This window comes from Diprion similis, chromosome 11 (assembly GCF_021155765.1).
Source record: "Diprion similis isolate iyDipSimi1 chromosome 11, iyDipSimi1.1, whole genome shotgun sequence".
Classification (NCBI taxonomy): Eukaryota; Metazoa; Arthropoda; class Insecta; order Hymenoptera; family Diprionidae; genus Diprion; species Diprion similis.
This window is the reverse complement of record NC_060115.1, coordinates 1,726,753-1,752,883: the sequence shown is the minus strand read 5'-3', so window position 1 is coordinate 1,752,883 and position 26,131 is coordinate 1,726,753. Positions and strand designations below refer to the sequence as shown.

General features: G+C 42.5%; 1 protein-coding gene across 2 annotated transcripts in view; it reads left to right on the top strand.

Moving 5' to 3' along the window:
• The window catches only part of LOC124412368 (leucine-rich repeat-containing protein 24), a 98,230-nt gene that overhangs the window by 20,620 nt on the left and 51,479 nt on the right, over nucleotides 1-26,131 (top strand). The window contains exon 1 of one of the 2 annotated variants that reach the window (XM_046892182.1): nucleotides 17,635-17,694. The exons of the other annotated variant lie outside the window; for it this stretch is intronic. The gene's annotated coding sequence lies outside the window, so the exon portion shown is untranslated. Of the gene's footprint in view, nucleotides 1-17,634; nucleotides 17,695-26,131 lie in introns of those variants that run through there. 2 annotated transcript variants of the gene reach the window in all.

Genomic DNA, 26,131 nt, shown 5'->3' with positions numbered 1-26,131 from the left:
TTATTCTCAGCCTCTCCCTTCTTCTTCGCCCTGCGAATGAATAATGGAACACGCCCCAACGCTTGCCGTACTCATCGTCGTCTTAAAGGCGCTACACGGGGCGCAACAGCTTCCTTTACTTCCGTCCTCGAAAAGCGTTGTGCGGTCGTTCTGGAATTAATAAAACCCAAACCACCCTCCCCGACACTCGACCCCGGCGAACCGCTCGAGGACCTTGGTTGGCCAAGGGCTCTTCGCGCCTACGATCTGACCCCAACCCTCATCTCCATCCTACCTCCTCCCCCTCCCCCTACTGCTCTCTGGGAACTGGAATTGCAAATAAACCCGTATCGTAAATTCTTTTACGATCACGTGCCGTTGCAATTTTACGCAAAACCGAGGAACCCGAGGTAAGGGTGCAAGAATACGTGAAAATAAATTAAATTCGAAATTAATTTACATATTGTATATAATTAAATTAATTGAAAATTGCTGGGAATTTTTACTTCGTCTCTTTTCGTGATCCCGCGGGACGAAATTTTTTTCGTTCAAACCTCACTTCACTTTCCCTAAGGCGTATTCGTGTTATACGCGGGGGGCTTTGCCATCTTTTGTTGAACGTTTTCTCTTTGGGTCACCCGACTGACCCGACCCAGAGCCGTGGAATTTGAGAATTTTTACTTTGCTGGCAACACGCGGTAGCTGGAGAAACTAGATGGTACGTTCTCGTCGAGGAATGTTAGTACATGGTGTGAAAATTCCACCACGACCGCGGCTAGCAGACAAGATCGAACAATTCTGACCACGCGGTCAATTTCCAGGGTCTCTAGGTCCCGGTGAAATTCTCCTTCTTTTATTTTTCTTCCGTTTCTTTTTCCCCGCTTTTTTTTCATTTGCCCTCATGCATAATTATTATAAATTGCAGCTCTTTGTCGATTTATTTATTAATTTATGCGGCACGACTCGGGTGGAGAAATAGCCGAAGCCACGATTAATTGATAATTTATTAACCCACTTTGTGAATAATCGATTCGAGCAGACCCTGCATTCCCTCTTTTCTCCACTTTGGCATCGAAGAATCGGTATCCACCTTATAGCATACCTGTAGCAGTCTCTAACGTCGAACCGGTAATCCTACGCTCAACGTTCAGCTTCTGCCCCTAGCTGCTATTCGGGTTCATCAATTTGAATAAATAACTGCTTCACGAATAGCCCCCTGGGAGTAAGGTTGAAATGGCGAAGAGGTAGATGGAGGTAGAGAGAGAGAGAGAGAATGAGCGCCGGGGAGGATAAGATAATGCTTCTCGATCTCTCGTCTTTTTTCCATTGAACATCCGAAAAAAAAAATAACAATAATCATAAATCTGACTGTATTTTTCAATATTCAAATATGAATCGCATGGGAATATTCCGATATTGTACAATTTTAACTCCAACGTGTTTAACCTAACGCGTTACATACATGCATACATTCGTGTCTATTATACCTATTCGCAACTGCTAATTGACATTAAGTAAAAGAAGAAATTTATTATTTCACTTGTCGGCATGATCGAAACAATCCTCGCGTTACTTGCAAAGATTGATAAACTCGCGCGGCGTTATTTCTGAGAGAAGAATTCTTTGCGTCGTCGGCAGGGTTTTTAATTTTTATTCACACCAATTTCTACTCTCCGCTACCGAATGATTTCATCGTGCGAAGTCGACGAGCCCGAACTTGCAAATTCTCACTTCCACCCCCCACCGATGCCGGAGTCTAGATATGGCGAAATTTACAATTTGCGAAGGATATTTTAATTGGACTTTTGTACGTATGTACATACATATACCTTATACAGACCGACACGCGCACCTCCTGTAAGCTGGATTACTTCACTCTCGAAGAGGGGCAGCATACCTATATCTATAAATACAGTCGACTCCTCGCCGAGGAGTTATATCTTCGATCAAGCTCGGCATAACACCCCGCGGGTCGCGAGGAGGTGGAGGTGGGGCTGGGGGTGGAGGTAATGAAAACTTTTAAGTAGACAACTTTAAATTTGGGTCGAGAGGAGCTTCCCGCCTGCTGCGGCATGTGGCTTGGCTTATCGGGATCAGGTAAAAAATACCTCTCGACGTTGACACCGCGAGCTGCTTGTTATATGTGTGTACGTACATATCTAGGCGCCTACCTACTTGTGCGAATGATGCACGAATGCGATTAGGTATGTATAACGCGTGAATTTATCCACCTGAAAACCTCTTCATACCCTTACATTCCGTCATTCATCGCGTCGTCGTGACGTCATTCACGCCTGCAGAGACACAAACTGCGCAGTAACCAGATTTCAATGGCACGCGCTTAACGTGCAACGATCGGTCACGACGGATGCCTAATTGCGCTACTGAGACGTGATCCGTGTCCTTACAGTTACGCCGGAGGCCCGTTTCGGGAAAGAGGAAAGGGTTGGATAAGGAAAGTGAGAGAAAGAGAGGAAGAGAGAAAGCCAAGATGAGATATTAGCGTCTGCGTTTACCGCGTCTTAAGGAACGGACGCGACGGCGGCGCGACGCTTGACGCCATGTCTAATGGATTCGAATAAAATTATCCTTGTAGAATACCAAATGAACTTCTCAAACCGACGACGAGTCTCGTCTTCGTCGCGTCGTCGTCCTTACCGAGTACTCGGTGGTGAGACGGCTGATTGAACCGAAAAGAGGACTTGAGCTTACTTCGGCTTACACCCGCTTCCTTGTCCTTATTAATTCCTGCCCAAAAGTGAATTTCATACTTCAAATTTTGGGATAAAAAACTGGAAAATCATCACCCTTATGGTTTCGGTTCGTATGGAATATACCCTGTAATCAAGTTTGATTTAGTTTCGACTAGTCTTGGATCTATGCAGCGGGATGAAGAGCCCGGGGCGAATGCAGTTCCATCGACAACGGAAACTCTGCACACTTGCTGCTGTTGCCGCGGTGCTATGTGTACATATATTTCTCTCTGTTACGTGAATGGAGCCGCGAAGTTGCAGTACTGTACACGCTTTGAAGAGCAGTCTGTTGAACCCCGAAGTTAGTTGCTATGAATTTCTGCACAGAGTAACAAGAGCGAATGGTTCAAGTGGCGCGAACTTTGACGAGCTTGCGCGAGTCGCGATTTGCCGTCTCAAAGTTCTTCGGGGAGGGGGGGGGGGGGGAGGGGGGTGAGAAGATTTTATTTCACCCCGGTTAAAGACCAAAAAGTTTACGGCGAGAAAAAAAATTAAAGAAAACAACAAAAACGAACTTGATCAAACTTGAAGAAAGAATTGATCAAGCCCGAAACCGTTCGCCTCGTTCCCCCTCCCCCCTGAACTCCGGCTACGCCTATCTCTTTCTTCCTCCACCCTCCCCCCCACCCCATCGATAAAAAACACTTATTCAAATTTGAGAGGAGTGGTTTGGAAGCGGCTTAAACTTGTAACGTCGAAACGGCGGCACCGTTCGTTGGTGGCAGCGGTGGGACGACCCCGACCACCAGCGACGTGACCGAGTGTGAAACACGTCTGCATATATACATAGTAACGGATAGATGGAAGAGCTAACACGTGGAAATCCCACGGGGTAACCAAACGAGTGATATACGCCCTCGACGGAGGCCCGGCTGGTGCTGCTTCCTGCCAGCCTTGCAGGCCATCCCGATATTCCGATCGACTACCGACTACCGACTACTCGCTCTGCTTTCCAATTTTCCCGATATATCTGCAGGGCTACCAGTTGATATGGATTATTAGTCGTCGCCGTCGGTCCGGGTTTGTCCGAAATTATGACGACATGCCTGAGGGAGGGGGGGGGGGGGGGGGGGTTAATGAGCACCAGACGAGTGAGCATCACGTAACGTTTACCGCATCACGGTTGTTAGTAGTCGTGTATATTGAGCTTCTCTTTTAATTCATACCACCGCTCTATTTCATTTCCCTCGAGGTGTAGGTATCCAGCCGCTACCCTACCTTGTAACCCTGCTGCGACGCTCAGCTCGCGTGCCGCGACAGATTATCCGCATATATACATATAGTTTCTTTCTTTTTTCACGTTTTCAGTCGGTACTTTGTTGATTTTTATTTTTTTACAGATGTATATATTTATTTGTTATTTTTTGATGGTATTCTTTTCATCGCTGTACATCGTTTTCAAACCTCCGAGTAAAATGCGGAACGAAACGAGAAGGATAGGACACAACCGCATTGCATTATGGATGCAACGACGTTTGAGAAATCATGACCGACACTTGACACGGTTTGAATAAATTATCACCGTCGTCGGTAAAACGTGACGGTATAAAACGGGTAAGCGGAGGATGCTGGTTATAACCTAGGCACGCGTTTGTCAGTCTCTATTTTCTTGCACACGTCGCTCAGATTTTATACTTTTCGACTTTGGACGGCGAAGTCGGGACGGTTGAAGGCTGGTCATTTATCATTTTTTTTTTTTTTTTTTACCGTGCGCAACGATCATCGGAACAATTCAGGAACTTGGAGTCAAGTCTTCAAGTGCAAAGACTGATTGAATAATTATTGATGAAAGTAATTTCGTCATTGAACACTGTGTTGAATTGACAAGATCCTTCAGAGTCCTGTAAGATCAGAGGAGTCTTAGAGGTGACGCGATAATCACGGCCACCGATCGAGCCGTTCCGCATAATTGGAATGAAATTTGGTCGAGTGGATGCATAACAAGGGAACTCGGTTCCCGCGGTGGCGTGAATATAGGCGAAGATTAGCGGGGGTCGGTGGATTCAGGGTTGCATAAGCCGGGAGGGATGTTCATTTCGAAGGCGGAGTGACGGTGGCAATTAACCAAGAAGGCTTCGGGGAACCCACCAAACTGCAAAACGCCCTGCAAACCCGCCGGGGGTGGAAGTCGGGAACCGAGGAACGCCAGGCAAGCAGCCAAGCACCAGCCAAGCACCAGGCAAACAGGCAGTCAGGCAAGCCTGGCAGCCAGCCGGTACGAGTCCGGCGTGTGATGACTCTGTTATTGCGCCTGACATGGAGCCATTAATTCAGCAGCCCATTCAGCATCAACGTTCCTTCTCCCCCCTCCCTACACTTGCGAGCAGCAATATTATCAACTCTCGAGACCCGCTGTTAACGTGCAGCACAGAAGATGCGCAACCCCTGCGTTCGCCAAGACGATGCATGGCTGCAGGGCTGCTGTTCGAAGCCACGGAAGATCCGGCGATTTTGTAGGAAAGTGCAGCGGGAGAATCGCTTCGGGTTATCGAGAGTGCCGGAAGTGGAGGAGAGATGCTTACGATATGTGAGGCATCGCGTCACACGTTGGGGGAAAATCGAGAAGGTTAGATCCATTAGGAAGAGAACAAAGAACAGAGAACGATAGAAAGATAGATAGATAGATAGATAGATAGATGAATAGATATCGAATATTGTACTTTGGTTTAATTAGGCCTTGAGGCAAGTTAATAATCCAAGAGTACAATAGAAGGGAAAATAAAAATATAAAATAGAATAAAAATTTGTAGATATGACCAAAAAAAAAAAAAACGAACAAGTTACTGACTAAAGAGTAAAGAGAATGGAGGACTTTTCAAGAGGATACTGACGGCAATAGACCAGCTATTGGATGAGAAAAAAGATTGAGATACGAGTCAATAAATAAAAATAGATAAATAGGTAAATAAATAAAAAAAAAAAATAGAAATAGAGAGCGGGAGAGAGAGAGATTTTTGCTTCGCGTCATGCATCCTTTCTTTCTCTTCCTGATAGACTGGAAACGCTAAAAGCATCCGGTTAGTGGAACATAATATATATACATATATGATTTATGCTGGTAACTGCGTGTACACCGCTGAAAGGATCAACGTCGCCATTTTAACCATTATAATACCGGGAGTTTGTTCCTCAACTCGATTCATGCTGACTGCAGCTCCTCGACTACCGTTTCCTCTGCTTGCGGGAGGCATCGTCGACCTTACGAACGGGAGAGTCAAGGGACGAATTTGCAATCCGGGTAAAACTGTACTCATGAATTTTGCAGCGACGAGGGTGCAAAAACATGTTGAAGACGACGAAGAAAGACGAGATTGGAAGTATACCGTGAATTTTTCCTCCCCTCCTCAATTCTCTCTCTCTCTCTTTCTCGCTTAAGGTACATATTTATACCGCGTGACGCGGCGAAAATGCGATACGTTTTCTCACCCCTGTGATCTGGTCGTGAGAAAAGTTGCGTGAGAAAGAGGAGTAGCCAAGGAGGGAAATGAGAAAGAAATAAGAATGGAGAAATGGAAAAGTTTTCGACTCAATGTCCCGCCGCCTGCGCTGCGCCGCGATCAGATCTCGCTCACGGTATTAACTTGACACACTCATTCTTATGGGGTGTGTTTCTCTTCTCCGCTTTCTTGCTTCTTCCCAAATCTGACGTCATTTTACTCGTTTTTTTTTTTTTTTTTTTTTACATTATTTTCAACTTTCTCTCTCTCTCTCTCTCTATCTCTTTCACTCTCCTCGTGATCCCTTCCAAGCAAGCTAGTAGGTCAGGTATTTAAGAGTTCAGGAGTGACATTATACACGTGATCGAGGCATGCGGCCTGCCTATAATGCATATCCACATCGCACGCACGCAAGCACGGTAGGTAGGTACGTACAACTTATACGTGACAATTGATACGTGCGTGAACGTATGTAGTGCGTGTGTATGTATGCACGCTGCGTACACGGACGGAGTCATCTATCTTGCAAACGGGAATACTCGACCACCCGAACAGCGGCTCGCTGTCCTGCCGGAGCGTACTGGCTCGTTTTGAATAATTAATTGGACGACAAATGGGTGGCGGGTTATAAATTTTACTCGTTCATTAATTTCACGGTTTGTTTCGGATTTTCGCTGCCCTCTCTCCTCCCCTCGGCTCTTGAATCGTTTCTATGTTGTTATTTTTTTTTACTTTTTTTTATTTATTACTTTTCTGTTTATTTATTTATTTATTTTTTTTATCATGCCACTTGGTTATTTTATTCTTGCAGTCCGAGATTTTTCTTTTTCTCTTGTATTTTGTTATACACGACTATTTATCAAGACTTTATGTACAGCATTCGATTGGTCATATGAATTCCAATCAAAATAGAGAATATCGGAATTCGAAGTTTAGCTTCAATCTCGTTATCCGTGTTTATTTCAAAGGTTTCCTTTCAATTCAAGAGCCCTCTTCCTCGTCCTTTTTATCTACATATGGCTTTCAGTTAATACAGCGTAGTACTTATACGTCCGCACACACACACACATACACACACGCACACACGCGCAAGTTATACCTTTTACTACTACTACTACTACTTTCGTAGTGCAGTATAGAGCAGCAGAGGTGAAATTTCTGAAGTTTTCAACTAATTTTTTCCCTACAGCAGAGAGATTTCCCTATATATAGATATATATATACATATAAGGATCCGTACGTTGTGATTTCTTCGTTTTACTTTCATTTCCTACAATTTTGCAAAAAGATTGCAGATACATACATATATATTTTTTCATCGGGCTCCCGCAGTAAATAGATAAAAAATACGCCAGAAATACCAAATATTAAGTTAAGCTCCTGCCTGTTTTTCTGCTGTTCTTTGCTTCTCACTTTCTCTCTCTCTCTCTCTCTCTCTCTCTTTCTTTTTCTGCTTCTCTCTTACTACCATTTCCATCTCCTGTCGAACCCGCACGTTTCGCACTTTTCCCTTTACAGAATGAAGAAGTAAAAAAAAAATAAGTAAAAAACGAAATTCCAAGTACAGAGACTCTATATCGTTCTTCAACAATTCACCCCTCATTTTCACTTCTCCGACTCCCTTTTGTCGAGGAGTGGAACGGCATATTTTGTTAATCATGTGCGGATATCGAAGCTGCATCGCGTTACCGAAATCCAGGATGTCAAAGAACGCTCAGGACGCAGAAGGAGGAGGGGATCTGCCTGCACTGTGAATCGGACGAGGATTAAAATTACCAAACCAGCGTTATAGTGGGGTGACACGCGGGGTCGCAAACGAGATTCACCCCCGTCAATTCGACTTTTTTTTACCAAATTCGCAGGGGATGAAAATCAATGCCTTTAACGAAATTCTTCGTTACGCTTCTTTTGTTTTAATACTCCCAAGGCAAGTTTCTTCTTTGTCGTTAAAATTTCAAATTGAAAGTAGAACATTATAGCTATTAAAAATAATAAACAACTAATCGCGTAATAACTTCTTCTTCAGTCATTGAATCGATGTGAATTCTCAACAAAACCTAACGATTTTTACTTAATTTGACACGCATGTCTATATTTTTACCTGCTATGTTTCTCATCGTAGATATATTATTCCAGCAGACAATTCTGTTGTGTTCAAAATTCTCATGAACACAATAATAAACACTCATAATAATAATGATGATCATAATGATCTAGTAGACAAAAACAGTACAATTGTAGTTAAGAAATGTGGATAGAAATGGGCAAAATTATCTCATACATTTTTCCACCATTCCCTCTTGACACTACGAGAGGTGACAAGTACTTTATGGTTAAGATAGCGCACCTTATATGTACACCGGTGTTCTTATCTTGTAAGTATGATAATTTGCATTACACCGTGTTACGCTGCTCTGTGCCTTGTGTATACATATAAATACACACACACACACGTATGTACACTTTACGTATCTTACGGCCGAGAATTTGCCTCTCAAATCATTATTCTAATAGCTCGGGCGTTATGATTATTACCATACTGTAATGTACATATATATATATATAATAATCCACGTATAAGACATAAGCCGGTAGGACTATATACGGAATTCTCGCGTGCGGCCATAGCGTACACATACCTCTAACCATTTCTACATATCCAGCAGGTGTACCACTGCTATTTTAACGGAAACGACGACGAGGTCACGCGTTGTGAAAATCGATACTTGGATTAATTGTATAGTCTAAAAAACTAATTTTTACCTATTCCGTTCGGTATTTAGGTGCTCTAATTTAATTTTAGTTCAAAGAGTGCAGATTTAGGTAGAAATTCTAGACCCCAGATCTCGTCATTCCTCAAATCCAATTCCGTTCGCATTTCGTTGTGTTATTTCTTTTCTTTTCTTTCTTGTTTTTCTACCAAGAGGAATTATACGGCGCGATTCTTTCTCTCGTACGTTTTCTAGATCGGGAATTCGGCGCCTCGGGGATCCGGGGCCCCCAGGGCCGGCTGGGTTCTCTCGTCTCGTTGAAATACGGGACGCGTAGCTGCCGTGCCGTAACTTCCTTCGCGCATACGTTGTGTATGAGGGTGGCTCATCGAATGCCAAGAAATCGAAAATCTGGGGAGAGGCGAGAATAAGGAACGAAGAACCGCCAGACGCAGCAATCTGATGAAACGCTTCGCCTGTCTGAAAAGATGAAAAAACAAAGTCTCAAACTTTTATGGTTAATGCGTTAAAATTTCCAGGATCCCGTTGCGAATTTTTCAACTTACCGATGCAGTTTTCGATTTTTTTTTATCCATTTTACCAAAATATTTCTTAAAGTGAATCGTTAGGCTCCTTTGTCTCGTTTTATGTGCTTTATTATTCTCCTCTTCCGTTTTAATAATATTAGGGGGTGCAACGGTATACGTAAAAGTGTAATATTTTCTTCCCCAAGTGCGGGTTACGCTTTTGAAAGTGATTGGTTGTTTTTCTTTCTTTTCTTCATTTCTTTGAGCTTTCATCTTATTTTGTGTTTTATGTTTGTTTATTTTCGCGTAGTTTTAACCTTCTTTGTTAAATCCACGCTGCTGACAAAGTTGGACGCGTAGCAGCAGCAGCAGTAGCTTGCGTTTGAAGGGAAAGGCAGACCGAGAAAAAAGGAAAAGAATAAAAAGGATTCGTCCATGATGTATAATTGGACGCGTCTCTGCCTTTGAGTTAAGGTATAAATTGTGAATTTAATTATTCTTGGTTCAATTCTCCGCGTTTTCTTTTCACTCTCTAGTCATTTATTTATTCATTTGTTTATTTTATTCTCTATGTTTTTTGTCCTTAATGAAATTCTCATTTCCTATTCTTGCGCTTTGATTCGATCCAGTAACGATGATTACATCTTTCAATGATCCTTTAAATCTCCCGCGACTCTCGTAAATCGTTTTTGACTTTGTATAAAAATTTACAATTTCTAATCCTAAATAATTTGCTGGTGAAAATCGGTTCGTGCGAATCGCGACTATGCAACAACGATTATTATCGGTACCTACACGACACGCTGCCGATCGGCGATTTGTCGCGATTATTATGTTTATAAATCAAGTTGCACCGCGCGACATTTGATTTCCATTATTCTCGCAATGCGGGATCGCGGAATCGCGTGCAATATCGCTTGCGTTAAAATCGCATTGTCGCCAAAGTCCCGAGCATCGCGGACATCCATACCTAATACAGCAGACTCGTATTACAGCTCACGATCAGCTAAAAATTGCAATGCGAAAATACCTTTCGGTGATATACGTGATATATATATAATACACACATATATGATGCAGTGATATACATACAATAACAACATCCCCGTGTTACCCGCTTTCAGGATTTATTCATGCAATTTTATACTGCAAACGACACCTTCGATTCCAGGGATTGTAGCTACGTAGGATAAAGGCGTTATTATTTGATTTAGATCCAGAGGATTTTCGCCCAGGTTTGATCTACCACAGTTTCAATTACAAAAAAGTGTACACAATCGAAGTCCTATATATATATTTTTTTTAATTTTTTTTTTCCCCCAAAGGAATAGGAAAAAAATCTTTTTTTAAGCGCTAAATCCGAGGCTCGCATCTTTCCGGTGCGGCGGGTTAATTTCGGGCCTCCTCGATATCCCCGCGAGGAATTTGTCAATGACAATTAATTGACGAAACCCGAAGGACGTGACGGCAGCGGATATATTGCTTGAAGAGGACGCTTCGCTAATTTTCAATTTGGCAAGCGACCACCGTAAAATTGGCAAATTCTCCACCTCTTGTTACACGCTGCACGCTGTCCATGTACAGGGTACACACGTATAGAATATCTATATATATATATATATATATATATATAAATTTGTGTATGTATATGTATGTATATACCGTTGATCCTGCGGACTACACACATCGGGATATCCTGCATGTTTCTCAACCGCCTGAAAAGCAATTGCAATCCTGGTATTGTAGCGGCACAAAGCTGCGAACACGCTAACGGATATTCGCCATGGAAATGACAAGTGCAGCGCACCTTTGTCGCGTCTTTTTATTTTCACTTTTATGGCTGGATGCGAAAATCGTGCGGAGCTCGCGGCAAAATACTCTGCAAAAGCTCCTCCTCGCCGCGGCGAAGGAAATAACAGAAATCAGTCACTCGCGCGCTTCGCCGAGCTTTACTCGTATGTATATGTATATATACATGTATATCCTCTAGATCCAATATCCAAATCCTCCACTATTCGCTCGCCCGTTTTTTTTATGTCGGACACACCCATTCGATTAAGGTTGAAAGTTGAGCTAAAAGCTATACCTACGTACCTACGTCGCTGCGTGATGTAGTGATATATATTCTTTTACAGCCACGTGCAGATTCGTGTAAAGAGATACACCTATTGATACAAATGATAATAATAATCCAGGGCAAATCATTTCGAAGATATTTGATAATGAAATTCTTTGTTCGTCGACCAAGTGACAAAAAAAAAACAAATAATAAATAAAATACGTACAATCGTGGGTATATAAAAACGAACGTAATGCAAATTATTTTACAATATAAAAGAGTTGACGAAAGTCTTTCTTGGGTAACTGTTTTAATGTTATATTAATCGGAGTAGAGGGTGAATGAAATTACTTTTGCCGGTGCAGGCGCGACTATGAATTGCGTTTTGGTGATAATCAGTCGGGGTGGCCGATGCAGGACACTGTGTATAACTCTTATATATATATATATATATATATATATATATATATATATATATGTGTGTATTTACATACACAGAGAGAGAGAGAGAGAGAGAAAGAGAGAGTGAGGTACCCATTTTCTGCGTCTATTTTCATTTCTTTTTTTTTCTGCTGTTTTTCTCCCTCATTCTTTCCTTCTCCGTCTTCGCTTCTTTCCTCACTCGTAATCGGCGGCTGGTGCCAATCCGGCATGAAATATGGGAAACGTGACATGAATAATTCCCAAGTTGAAAATGCGATGTGGCATAGCCAAGTAGCTCGATATATATGTATATGTGTGTGTCTATATATGTATATATCCCTGCCTATGTACACTCGTACATAACGCCTATCAACCCCCGATTTTTTTCCCTCTCTTTCTTTTTCCTCTTCCTCGAGGTAATCAATTTTATTTCTTGGAATCGTTTCATTAAAAATGATTATTTTCATCGATTATGGCGGTAATGGTGTCCACTATACTATCGCTTGTGTGTATAGGAGGCATGACTTTTCCATTCGGTAAATATTGTTCTTTAGAAAAATAACACCGCGGTTTCGATCGATAATCGGATAAAATTTAACCGAGATAATTTTATTAACAACAGGGTAATTCATTGAATGATTTATTCCATTTGTACCGAACGCCGAGTAATTTTTTATGTTGATAATATAATTGTCCGGGAAATTTTAATCAGTGTAAAATGTTTAGTTATAGAATTTAAATTACTGAGAGCGAAAATATTCCTACGTTAGCTGCGATAGTTGAAAATTGAATTTTATTTATCATTTATTCTTTCGTAACCGTGCGAGAACGATTTGCAATTAAACAATTATTTCGTTTCGAATATACGTGGCGATGCGACTGGTTAAACGAAAAGCCGAGAGAGAGAAATAAAAATCCTTGTCAAAAATACCCGATTTAATATCGGACCGAGTAGCGTTCTGTTCAGGTCAATTATTCGGGTGTTACTGGCTATGTGGTGGGGATAGGGGGTGGGACGAAGTATAATAATAATTGGGAATTGGATTTCGGCACGTGCCGCATGGCGCGAGGGTGAATTTCAGATAGGATCTCGCGGTAGCGTCGAGGGTGCGGGAGCTGCTGGATCCGAAGGTGGCCGGGTGTCTCCATTTTCGCCCGATTTATTTTCGGGAAAAGATCTTTTCAGGAAAAAGATATTTCCCTCTACTCGCGGGGGGTGGGGGAGGGTTATCGCGTAGAGAATGAAAACGGTAGGAAAAATGCCGGAGAAGAATCGCAGATAAAGAGGAGACGAGGAGGAGGAGGAGAGAGAGGAAATAAAAAAAATAAGTACGACGAAGAAAACTGGGCTGGATTGTCACGGTCTGTAGCTTAATAGAGAGTTACGGAATCCGCACGGCTAGGGTTGATCGAATTCACAGATGTTTCAATGCGCACCGTGGAAAAAAGGGTGAAACGGGAAAAAACCTTGTTTGAAATTTAGCTCTTCGCGTACGGAAACGGCTTTTGCCGAGGGTGCTCGGCAGGCGGTGGTCCTTAACTCAACTCCTTAACAACCGGCGAACCGTAAGTCCTCCTCGTCCTCCTCCTCCTCCTCCCCCACTCTTGTTCCGCGACGGTTTCGCCCCTTTTTTCCCGTCCCTTGAACCTCTGCACACCGGCTAATTACACGGAGTAATGAGAAATGTGGTAACACGAAGAATCTGGTAACTTGATCCACTTTGACGCCCTGAGGGATAAACTGTGCGGACCGAGTTGTTGATACCGACAACAAACAATCCGCGAGGTTTTTGCCGCACGTGATTTCACCTCGCGTTTTATATATGTATACGTAAAAATTACGATCGTCTCTTGCATCGTTGAAAGATTCTTTCGAATTACGCTGTAGAGTTACGAGAGGCAAAAACTATATAAGAATTTGGATAAAAGATAAGAAAAAGAATTTTTTATAAAATGATATTTGGGCTTATTTTATTATTCGCTTGAATTCGTTTGCGAGCGGTTATGAAAAGTGTGAAGTTGTGGAAAGTGGAGAAATATGTCGCGGGAATTTCAGTGCTCTCAGACAAAGTCTGAGGGAACGAACGTCAAGATTTTAGAGCAAATAAGTAGCAATTATGGCAATGGCCTGGAGGATGGTAAACGCTCTTAATGTCGAGAAATTCAAAGCAAAGGGAAGTTGAAGTTTCAGCTTTCACGGCTAAATTTGCGAATAAATGTTTGTCTAATTCGTCTCAACTCGTTGAGTCAAATTGTTACACGTAACGCCGCGACGCACTATTACGTTACTCACGTACGTATATAAAAATTTATCCAAGTTTTTTTTTTGTTTTTTTTTTTATAACAAGACACACACGTTACGCAATTATCAAAAAAATCGCAGAGGAATATCGAGGCAAGACGTGACACGGAATAACCGTCAACGGATTCGCTAAAGTTATTCTTGAACGCGTTTCTGACTCTGCGAGTTTAGCAACAGGCGGGCGAAATATTTGCCGAGTTCTATGGACACCTGAATTCTAGAATTCCGAACGCTTTTGAAAAGCGAGCAAAACCGCACAGTATAACTGCGGTCGTTGCGGTCGTATCGACAATCGTGTATACATATGATACGGCCTTTATCAAAGCACAGCGTGACTTACTTTGCGCTAATGTGTCGTTTATATCATTGCAATTATTATCACGGATGTATAATAACGCAGAGAAATGAGTAGGAGGAAAGACGAAGTGCAGAAAGTTTTTAACATTTTTATACGAAAATCCTTATTTCCACGCTTCGATTTATTATATCGATGTAGAAATTTATTTGCATCTACAAATACTCGACGTGGTGGCCTAAGTTTATTATCAACAGTTTATTAATCTCTAATCAGCAGCGCCGCGACTTTCTTGTAGGTTATACGTTACATGAGTGCAGGGTGATCAATCAAACAAACTCTGTTTTTATACACCGTTCAGTCAGATAATGTCCCGCACGCGTAATACTCGCGGAATTAACGCGGCTACTTTTTCTGTCTTTTCCTCGTTCTTTTATTTCATCTTCTTAAACTTTCGCATCGGAGCTTTACCAAGAGAGAAAGAAAATCTACCGATAAAAGCTGCAGAGAGAGAGAAAGCGAGAGAGAAGTAGGTATATATACGTATGAAAGATAGTGAAAAGAGCGGAAATATTTCGTGGGTTAAACCCAATTCCTCAGATCTATTTTCTTTTCTTTATTTATCTTTGTCTTTCGAAACTCCTCATTTCGCTTCGAATATCTGTCCTAATATATTATAAATTTTCTATGGCGACGCGACAGCAAGGAGGAATATTTTGAAACGAAGATGTGTCAAGTCTCCTGGAACGAAAGACGGAAAAGTCGTCGAGTCATGCGTCGCTGCCTGCTACACCGTTTTGAAATGAATTTCAAAATATCTGTTCATCCGTTTGTGTTCGCAAGCGGCGAAGGAAACCTCGAAGAAAAGAAGAGAAAAGAAAAAAGGAAAAATAAAAGAAAGAAAAAGATAAAGAAAAGGAAAGAAACGTCGAGAAAATCGGCGCGTTGAGTCGCAAAGATATCCGCGATTTCACGCTTGATTTAAGACCAAGCGATGGCTTAGCAGATGTACACCGCAGTAAAGCTACAGCCTTTACGTCGGCGATGTGTCCGCAGCTATTCTTCGCTGCCTGCGTAACCGGTCCTCCATATCTAAAAATTTCAAATTTCAAACTTCCCGCTCTACACGGAAAATCACTTTTCCTCAATAAATCGCATTTATAAACTCCTGCGATTCCTTTGAACTTTGTATAATCTGAACCCTGTGATTTTTTTGCACTATATGCAAATTTTAACATTCTCAACAGCAGCTCAGGGGTCGACCGATCTATTTTCTTTCAACATTACAACCCCCCCCCCCCCCCCCCTCCCCTTCAACTGCGGCGGTGAATTGAAATATTGTCGTTACCATCGTAGAAGCGTGTAGAAATTGCTCCTTTAGTCAGTTCGGTTTCTAACGCGGAAACTTTCAGGCGAGAGAAGAGAGAAAGAGGGAGATTCCCTCTCCCCGATTCCAGTCCAGGAAGTTTAATCCAACCAATGGGTGAGCTGATACCCGCACTCGTGGAAAGCAGAACGTTCAACAAATCGATTGGCGCTTTGTGAAATTAACAGCTTTGAGACGAACACGCGGCTCTCTCTCTCTTTCTCTCTCTCACACTCTTTCACACACTTCCTTTCTATTCTATTCTCTCTTGAAATACGTGATTTGTACGACCACTGAAATTCTAACGATTCTCTCAAACGAGCGTCGCGACCTCGACCTCTTATGAATTAACAAGTTCTCTTGAACCAGTATTCGTCGTGTCAAAGTCCCTCAAATTTTGAAAAATATACGTACATATTCTATGTATATATCTGTTATGTATTTATTTTTTTCCATAGTTTTATTCGCATAGTTTTCACTATCATTTGTACTGTTTTTTTTTTTTTTTTTTTTTTTTTCTCCTTTTGATGCTTTTTTATTTAGTGAAAAATCGCACAAGGTGCCAACCGCTCCGAGTTCTCATTCAGCCGTTCGCCTAGAATAAGTATCTAGGTAGGTAGATACCTATACACGTAGCTATAACGTTGTAAAAAAAGTAAATTCTTGATAAACTTGAGAGGAGTAATGCGTATGCCCTTAATTGCGGCAGATGTTGTTCCCAGCAGCGCTGAAATGCTCGACGGTGGCAACATCTATCTTAATTAAATTCTGCATCACCCGCGTGCACTTAGCATGCATAACTGTAACATCGGGTAACGAAAGCAACGTGGCGACAACGAGGATGAAAATATAACGCCATTTTTACAGCTTCAACATTCTTCGATGCGATATAATTACTTTGAAAATGTCACAATTGCACGTGGAAAATTCATCTCTTGCTTCCATCATTTTCCGAATCGAAGGTTTTCCAGACGAGGCAACGATTTCGCGCAAATTGATATTGTCTCACATCGCTGTGTGTGTGTCTGTGTGGGCAAATATACGCGGGGGCGTATCAAACGTTTCGAACTAATCCGATTCAAGGTGAACCCAAGCCTGATTGACCTCCGGTCATATTTGCTTTGGGCAATCATTGCATCGCGCTAAAATAGGTATAATGTGAAGGTTGGTAGAGGTAGATAGAGAGAGAGAGAGATTCGAGTAGGATTCATCATGGTTATTTGAGGATAGTATCGGTATCTGGAAAACAGGCTTACCTATAGTAGCTAGTAAAAGCGAACAACCAAGGAAACATCTCCACCCACGTATAACGCGACCGCACAGTCTGGCCATAATTTATTCCGGTTACAGCCTTCCTTGAACCACAAATTGCCCAGCTATTCGGCCGATACGACGCGGTCCAGACTGGCGCTCACCGCCGGGCAAAAAGGGGCGGAGAGGGGTGGAGGAGAGGGTGGAAGTATTCCCGGAAATTTGCGGGGCTGCGACTCACGCTTATTGTAATATTTTATGATTTATGTCTCGACCTAAACCCGTGTAAGCAGCTTTTCCGTGAAGAAAAAGGACTCCGGCTCCATCCCTCAAAGTCGAGGAGTGTCTCACTCATATTTTCAGCCCAGCCTGAAAATAGCGTCCCGGCAAACATTCTCTGCATGGGCTAAAAAAATGTTTTTCCCTCAAAACGATCAAGGCGTTAATTCTTGTTTTGTTTATGCTTTATTTTTTTATTTTTTTTGCATTTCAGACGGAAATTCGAACCTGCTACGGCTGAGACGTTTTGCATCCCTAATCTTTGAGACGGGCTTCCCTCATTCATGCCGCAGTGATAAACAGCAGTGTTTGGTGAGTTGTTGACTTCACGATCATCGAACATTGATTTAATAAAATACAAAATATATATGTCTTGTTCAACATGGCCAACTAAATTTCGGAAAATCCTAAGAGTGCGAGGTAAATATTTTTCACAAAAACGCCTCGTTATAGTAACGTTACTAACTTCAAGACCCCATGATTCAATACTTTGTGATACTGTCTGCAATTATTTTTTTCCTTTTTTTTTTTTTGCCAAATTTCGAAACTACCGCAGGATCAAGTCCTCCGACTCTGCTCCTTCGTCTCCTTGCTGGAGTACAGAGATCGCACGGAGGGGATGAAAGGGGGTTGACGGGGGTTCTCTAATTACATGGGGACGACATTGTACGTTGAAAAAGTCCCTCCGAGAGGGAGAAGAATTCTTATTTACTTGCCTCGCGCAGGCGGCGGCGGCGGCGGCGGCGGCTGTAAGGCAGACACTTTTAAAGAACCATCGCAAGCCCGCGGCTTGCTTAACAAACGCCTCCCCCCCTCTTTTTCCTCTCTTACTCTACTAATTATGCATATTTATTATCACTTGTAAAGTACAGAGGCTCCTCCGGCGTCGTCGCCGACCTCGCGAAAGCCACAAATCGTCGGACGTGCCGCCCTTCTCCTTCTTCTTTTTTTCCCCCTTCTCCCCCTCCTTCGCGATGATAAGACTGCTCCCTCTCCCTTTCCTCTCCCCCCTCGACCAGCCCCGTCACATCAACCTCTCTGAAGTTTCACACTCGTTACAGACTCCTTCAGAATTCTTGAATATCAGGCTAGTAAAATTACGCTGTTATACACACCGTGGAGCTATTATGAACTTTGACGCCGCGGGGGCGTCTTCATTAGCATTCATTAACATTTCTCGATAATATTCAAATACACAATTTCTATACAGTATACGGATTTCTGTATAGTTTTTTGAAAATTTCTCGCCGATATCATTCGGTTAGAAATAAATACGTTAAGGATCGATCAGACGTCGTATTAAATTTAACGAGGGCGCTGACAGGCTGCGATAAGCTGCTGTCAGTGTGAAGGAAGGATAGCAACGGGGATCGGGGAACCCGTCGAAGACGATGCCGAAGACGCCCCCAGCGGGAACAAGTAGGGAGAATCCAACGGAGGTCTCGCGTCGGTGGCAAGACTGGGGCTTCTCTTATTCTTAAGCCCCGAGACAGCTGATATGCACGAAGCCGGACAACCTTTCACCGTTTATTCTGTCTAATTGCTCCTCGCTTAATTACGCCGGACAAGCAACCCGGCTGTGAACTCTATAGCTGCAGCTCGTTTGTCCTCGAAGCCCGTTCAGCCTCATTCTATCTCTACTATATCATCGAACGTCGTCTTTTAGTTTGTTTTTCATCTTTCTCTCTTTTTCAAAAACACGTTCATCTCACGTAGAATTAGGACGAGGAATGCGTATTCCCTTTCATATAGAGAAGCTTGCCAATCGCCAATCGCCAATTTGCACGTGCAATGGAGCTGCCGCATATAGTAGAAGTGACGCTTTAGCAGTCACCGATACTGAAGGGCACTTATAAGCACCGCGTGTAGCGCAGGCGGATCCGATCCTTGACGCATCCAGGCTGGTCCTTAACGAGCCGAAGTGGTAAAGGCAGCCGCACTCGAAGCCCTGTGTTCTCCCGGCAATTAATACCCATTCTACCGACCCAACCCCCCAACCTCCCCGATCTCTCTCGTCCTAGAGGGTGAAACGGTGTTGGCGTTCGCTCCGGGCGACGTCAAGGACTCGCTCGTGGCGGACCCTCTCTTGGTCTCGTCGAGTCCTTGCCATCGTCTACCAGGACTACACGCCACTCGTTTTAATGCACCATCAACTACTCGCTATCATCGTGAAAAACTTTGACAACATTCGCGTCGCAGAAATCCTTTTCAGTCGAATCGTACGTGTATGTAGAAGAAGCCTGGAGGAAGAGAAGCAGCATCGTCTAGTCTTGCGTTCTTGGTCTTATATATCGAGAGCGAATCTCGCCTCGGGGACAGCCGAGCTGATACCGATGAAATATATTGGCAATTTGTGGGAAACGGTGCATCAGACAACCCTTGCTATCTCGGTTTCACCTACGGAGGTGTATATAACTATCTATAGCAAACAACGTAACAACCGAACCGCAAGGGAATTAAACAATTGAACAAGGAACACGCACTGCACTGCTCTATGCAATACCTAGTGTTTCAATGAATTTTCACCGGTTTCCGCTTCGCGCTATATTGCACTTGTGTACCTACAATGTTCACGTTGTCGCAGTCACGTTACGGACGGTGTGCATTACCTACACCGAGACACCAAATGTGGACGAGATTTTAAGTCAGTGTGACGCTATCTTCGCGAGAAACATTGAATGAAAAATAACTATTTTCTTTTACATATTCTGTAACGATTTTTAAGGAAGTCGGATTTCGATGTACGAGTGTGTTTCGCTTTGTCATACGGTTTAACAAATTTTAGACAGTTATAGGGAAAATTGCGATATAACTGTTTTCTCACGTCACTCTGAATCATTGCGATAACGTTACTAAACTCAGTATGATCAACGAAGGAAAATCCTGGTCCATTGTCACTCTAATTGCTGCGGAGGACGAGGCGAACCGGACTCGGGATCCGGCCTCACACCTGAGCCTCGACCGACCCCAACCCCCGCCACTTTTCATCCCCACAATAAACCGAATGACCGGTGAACGTGACTTTATTAGCGAACAGTATAGCTTCCCTCCCCCAACCCTCTCTGTCTTTCTATTTTCTCTATCTATCGCTTTCGCCAGTTGTGTTGCTTAGTAATTGCGTACGAGCAGCTGTGAGTCGTGCCGTTGCATCACAATCGATAGTACGTTCGTTGGTGTGAAAAAGGTTATGGCAGTGATTGACAATACTAGTAACAACAATAATCGTAATGATAACGACGACGACGACGACGACGATGGTGATGATGATGATGATGATGATGATGATAATAATAACAATAACAAACAACGATAATGAGATCTATAATGATAACGTTCAGAGGAAAATAATGAGGAGAGTATATATATGTGCGTATGTATTGTATATATATATACATGTTATACTATACTAAGCAGAAGGGTCGAAGGGATCCTGTTTATATGGTAATGATGGCAATTCACCTGTAATAAGGAATCTGAGAGTGGTCCTACGATCTTTTTTTTTTTTTTTTCTCCTACGGAATTATCGTCGCTTTGTGTCGTTTACCTGATTATTCATACCTATATTAAATATATACGTATATATCTATATATATTACAGGATAAAAGTGGTAAAGTAAATTTTCATTGCTGGTTGAAAGCACTAGGGGCGTAGTAAAGAAAAAAAAAGTTGGGGGGGTGGGGGGGACTGTACAAGCGTCAGAGCAGAATGATAAATTTATTTTACAGAAATCAAAATATCGCTCACACAAGGTGGGTAAATTTTTTCGCAATTAGTCCAGATCTCTCATACCGTCGACTTGAGCCTTTGTTCGTGAGAAAAAATTCCTTTCGTTTGTCTGCATGCACGGTTTCACCATCATACATCATACCTTTTTAATCGTGATAAATTTCAATTCCAGTGCTTTGTTATTATTTGTGTTGCTCTTGTTGTTGTTACTATTTTTATCATTATTATTATTATTATTATTATATTACTACTACTACTACTACTGCTAATACTAGTATTGTAATATTCATTATTTACGCTTTGCTGTTTGAACGTGGGAGCGTCAGAGCGTTTCGCTCGCTGAAGGGTGTTTATGGAAGGCGAGAGCAATAGTTTATCTTTATTTCGTCCCGGTCGGCAGTTCCGCCGGTGTTCGTTCGTTCGTTCGTTCGTTCGTTCGTTCGTTCGGGTTGCCGGATAACCGGGAAAACCGGGAGAACCGGGAGAATCGGGAGAACCGGCGGCTATATTCGCTGGACGTCAAATGCCACGAGTATTTCAAGCTTTATGAATTGCGATTTTAATGCGTGCCGAGAATGAAAAGTGTTTGTATGTTGCGCGGAAAAGCGTTATAAACGACTCCAGGGGCAGCCCGGTTGACGGGTTCTACTTTATATATGTGTTGTGTATGCATGTATGTATATATATATATATATGTATACACATTACGTTGTACGTATAAACTATGGTAAATACATTCCATCTGCGTCGCTATACACTATTATATATATATACATATGGATATATATGTATACGTGTAATGTGTGTAATGTAGGTATGTGTAGGTGTGTATATCCAGTTACACGTAAACATGACGCTGTCAGGAATAAATTATTGCTTTTTCATAAACGCTATACACTCTCGCGTTCTCTCTCTCTCTCTCTCTCTCTCTCTCTCTCTCTCTCTCTCTCTCTCTCTCTCCCCCCGCCTTCGACCTCCCCTAACCGGATGCTGTACGCGTGTACCACCCCATAAAACCACCATCTGCCTCCACGCGGTGAAACCTCCCGCCCTCTTCCTAATATTTTACTTTTTCACCTATCGCGTCACTCCGTTGCTCTAAACAGTCTCTAGTTTTCTTTCTTCCCATACGTCACACGGCTAGTCATTCTATATATAACAAAAGTACCGATTTCTATCGCGTAGATAGTAGAAAACGAAGCTATTGAAAAAATTAGAGATAAAGAAATCGCGAGGATTCAACTGAAATCGTTAAAATTTTATAGGATTCAGGTATCTTAACGTTATTCTGTGACAATAAGCTTTCGATAGCACTGAAGTTTATAAGTATTATATAATATTTAAGTAAGGGGGAGGTGAAATAAAATGAAAAACAGTTGCCACGAGGGCAGAAGTGGTTTTGAATTTGACAGAGAGAGAAAAATTTTCTTTTTTCACTTTTATTCAGACGTGACAATGACATGTGTAAAATGAGTGTATAATAATGAAATGATGTAAAATTGGGGACAAAAATGAAAAATAAATATTAACAGGATTCATTTTCTCGGAATTATCGTTTTTCCGTTACTCCAGCATCAGGAATTTTTGAAAGAGGGTGACTATCGTGTCGGTGTGTGTTTCGGAACGAGATCATAATAAAAGCTTCGGGCGTATTGCCGTCAGGTTTCTCGTCCTGGAAATAATAATTATAAATCCCGGCAATAAATCAACAAACTCACCGCCCTTCCAATCAAAATTTCACCTCGGGATGGATCATGTATTTTTCTTTTCGAGAGAGATTTGATTTGATTTGATTAAATTTATTATGCCTTGGCAAGCCTTTGGCAAAAAAAAAAGAAAACAAACATAGATAAGAGTTACACAATAGAAAATACAAAAGTACAGTAAACTTTGAGAAAGAGAGAGAGAGAGAGAGAGAGAAAGAACGAATGCCGCCTGCTGCTGGTGCTGCTTCTGAGACCCGGGATTGGGGTGAAAATATTTTCTCCGATCGTCCCCTTCGCTGCGTCCTGTTACACTTTTCTCAAAGCGATCTTTGCACGCGCAACCCTCCCGCATACAAGTAACGCCGAAACCCGTCCAGCATACCCGCACTAAAAATGCCGGAAAATAAGGCCGCGCGAAAACGTCGGCTGATCGTTGATCCCGCCACTCGTTGAAGGGCAGACCCTGTGAAATTTGGGGATCGAGCCGCCTGCTCCTTAGCTATAGTTTTCGCATATTCGCCTGGGTATCTAGTTTCCGCAGGGGCGGTTCTAGCTGCTTCAACTTTTCCAAAGTAACTTCGGAGATTACATAAACATGCGCTTGGCACTAGCGATAGTTCAACGTCGTTTCGTCTTGGCTTTTGCCGAATTTATCTTTTGCGAATATTTATGCGATTGCTGGTGAAAAATATTCGCTATCGCAATATCGCGGGGAAAAATAAAGCGGAGAATCATTTTAAAAGGAAACTTTATTCCCAGCGTAGTGGTGTAATTTTAAAGAGGCTGTTTGCAGACTTTGCGGGTCGGCACTTATTTTTTATATTATTAGGATCATCGCCGGTTTCATTTTGTAATCTATTTAAACTCTCCGCGTTCCCTTTTCTTCAGTGTTTGGGCACATCAAGGATTTTATCGAATTTGATATTCGGTGATATTCCTAAGGGAACGTTAAAAAAAAAAACAAAATAAACGTTAGTACAAAATAATTGAAGGAATGAGAATGACGAAGAGGAGAACCGATATTTTTTCACAAGGCAATTTCAACAATCGTATTTCATACAGCTTTGTTTATTAGAATCGAATGCGCTATATGGAAAATTTTTTCTCCCCAGTCTCTTATCGTCTTTGAACACTTTTTTCGGTCTTCTGATCTCGTTTCGATAAAAGAAAGAAACTCTTTTCTTGATATTGAAAAAATAAAAGTTCGTCGTAAAAGTCCCGAGAGAAAATTCATTTCACGTCAGCTGATCTCATTAAAGGTGTATCAACACCTTTAATTTTCAATTTTCTTTTAACTTCTTTCTGCGATTCAAGTATAAAATGAGTTATCTTAATGATTATAACTCGAGATTCGACAGATTCGAAAATTGATTTTAGACAAGCTCATTCTTTTCGTTTGCTGTACAAACCTTCGTTCCGTACTCCCAATCTCTTTCGTTATCTTACTCAAATTTTCTCTTACACTAGGCGATATATCTTCACGTTTAATTTAGTATTCTTCTTATTCGCAAGGTTCATTATATTCCTGGAAGAAAAATTTGCGTAAAAATAACACACTTTGCAATTTACTGTTTACATATATCTACCTGTTTTATAATACGTGAACTGTGCATACATCCCGCGAGTACAATATTCTCACTGGTCGCTAGAGACTTGTCACTCAGGATAAGAAAGCTTAATTCACAATCTCTAAAAACTGTCAAGAATGATGGGAAACGAAGTAACGGGTTGACGGACAAGGGGGAAAACGGATCAGCTGAATAAAGGAGTCACGGGGGTAGAAAAAAAACGAAAAACGAAGGAAGTTAATTTCGAAGAAACAGGAGATAAACTTGCCTCGGGAGTTTTAAATTAGAAAATTGAGTAGATGGAAGCTGAGATATCTTCTTTTTTGCACCCAACCGGGCCTCGAGTCTTCACCCCTTTCGCCGCGGGTCAATAACTTCCCCGCTAAGGAACCCCCTGACACTGCAGTAAAGCCGTGTCGCAAACGTCACCGCCTAACCCTCGCTAATTTAATTATAAAAAAAAAAAACAAACCATGCCGAAAGAAGGAAATTAAAAAAGACGACGAGTAATATATCCAGTCGTCTTACGTCGAACGGGTTCTCATTTACGGGATGACTTCTTGCCCCCTCCCCTCTCCATCCTCCATGAAAAAGGAAAAGGGATCCTCCCCGGCTTTTAAAACTCTTAACCTTCGAAAGCGGTTAAAAGCTTGCAGCTTCCTTTGAGAGATTTCGCACCGTCTTTCATCGCACGGGAGGGAGGGTCGAAAACCAACCCCCGTGCAACGCGTGTGTTTCATTATCTTCCGTGGTAGTAGAATCTACAACGACAATTAGTAATATGGGGTATGAAAAATGGCGGAGAGGGGACGTTACTCGGTCGAGGCTTGAGACGCGAGGGGTGCTAAAAGCTGCATGCGAGGCTGCACCGGGGATTCTAGGGGATGATTCGGGAGGGCAAACCAAGGCCTATTGTGACCGTGCCGGAAGCTCGACTCTACCTACGTGCTGGTACAGCCACATATGCCGGGGCCGAGACGAACCGAGGCAAATCCCATGAATACTTGGGTGAGTGAAGTATGGCGCCGACGGACACCGGCCGTATCATATACCTACTTTCACCCCTGTCTGGGGGGTAGAACCGCGCAACATACCGCTAAGGCATAATAGACGAGGATTGGATGAATGGGACGACGAGCGGCACACGACCCAGTGCATGGCTAACTTTGTATTTCGGTGGCGTTGAAGGTTTCCTTGACGTCCAAGGCGAGCGGGGGGAAAGATATTTAAGGATGGGGGTAAAAACTTGAAAGCCTCGATATTTCGAATGGTCGAAATTGTGTTAGTCATTGCGAATGCATTGCCTGCCATTCCGCGATGGGGAGATAAACTCGTCTCGATGCGTGATTCGGTGAGGGTTGAAATTCTCGGTGCATTCTCGGCTCCTATCCTGTCATTCCGCTTCCCTGCGCCTCTCCCGTTAAGCTTCGGATTAATTTCATTGTCTCCGCACACCTCCAAGACGGAAATTGCCAATTCTTGCCGACCGACTGATTGGCAGAGGTCCCGTAGCGATTTCCACGCTTCGCAAGATCGTCTCTTGGTTATCGGCGGACTGGGGGTGGTCGAGGGGGATGAAACGAGGACTCGGAAGCCGAATTCACGCCTGACTTTCTGCAGCGCCTCAGAGCGAGCGCTTCCGTATCCCAGATTCCGCCGAATGAAAACTAATCAAATTCTCCGGAAGATTATCGTATATACCCACCCGGTAGATTATAGGTGTGTGTAATATATAGTAGTATAGTATA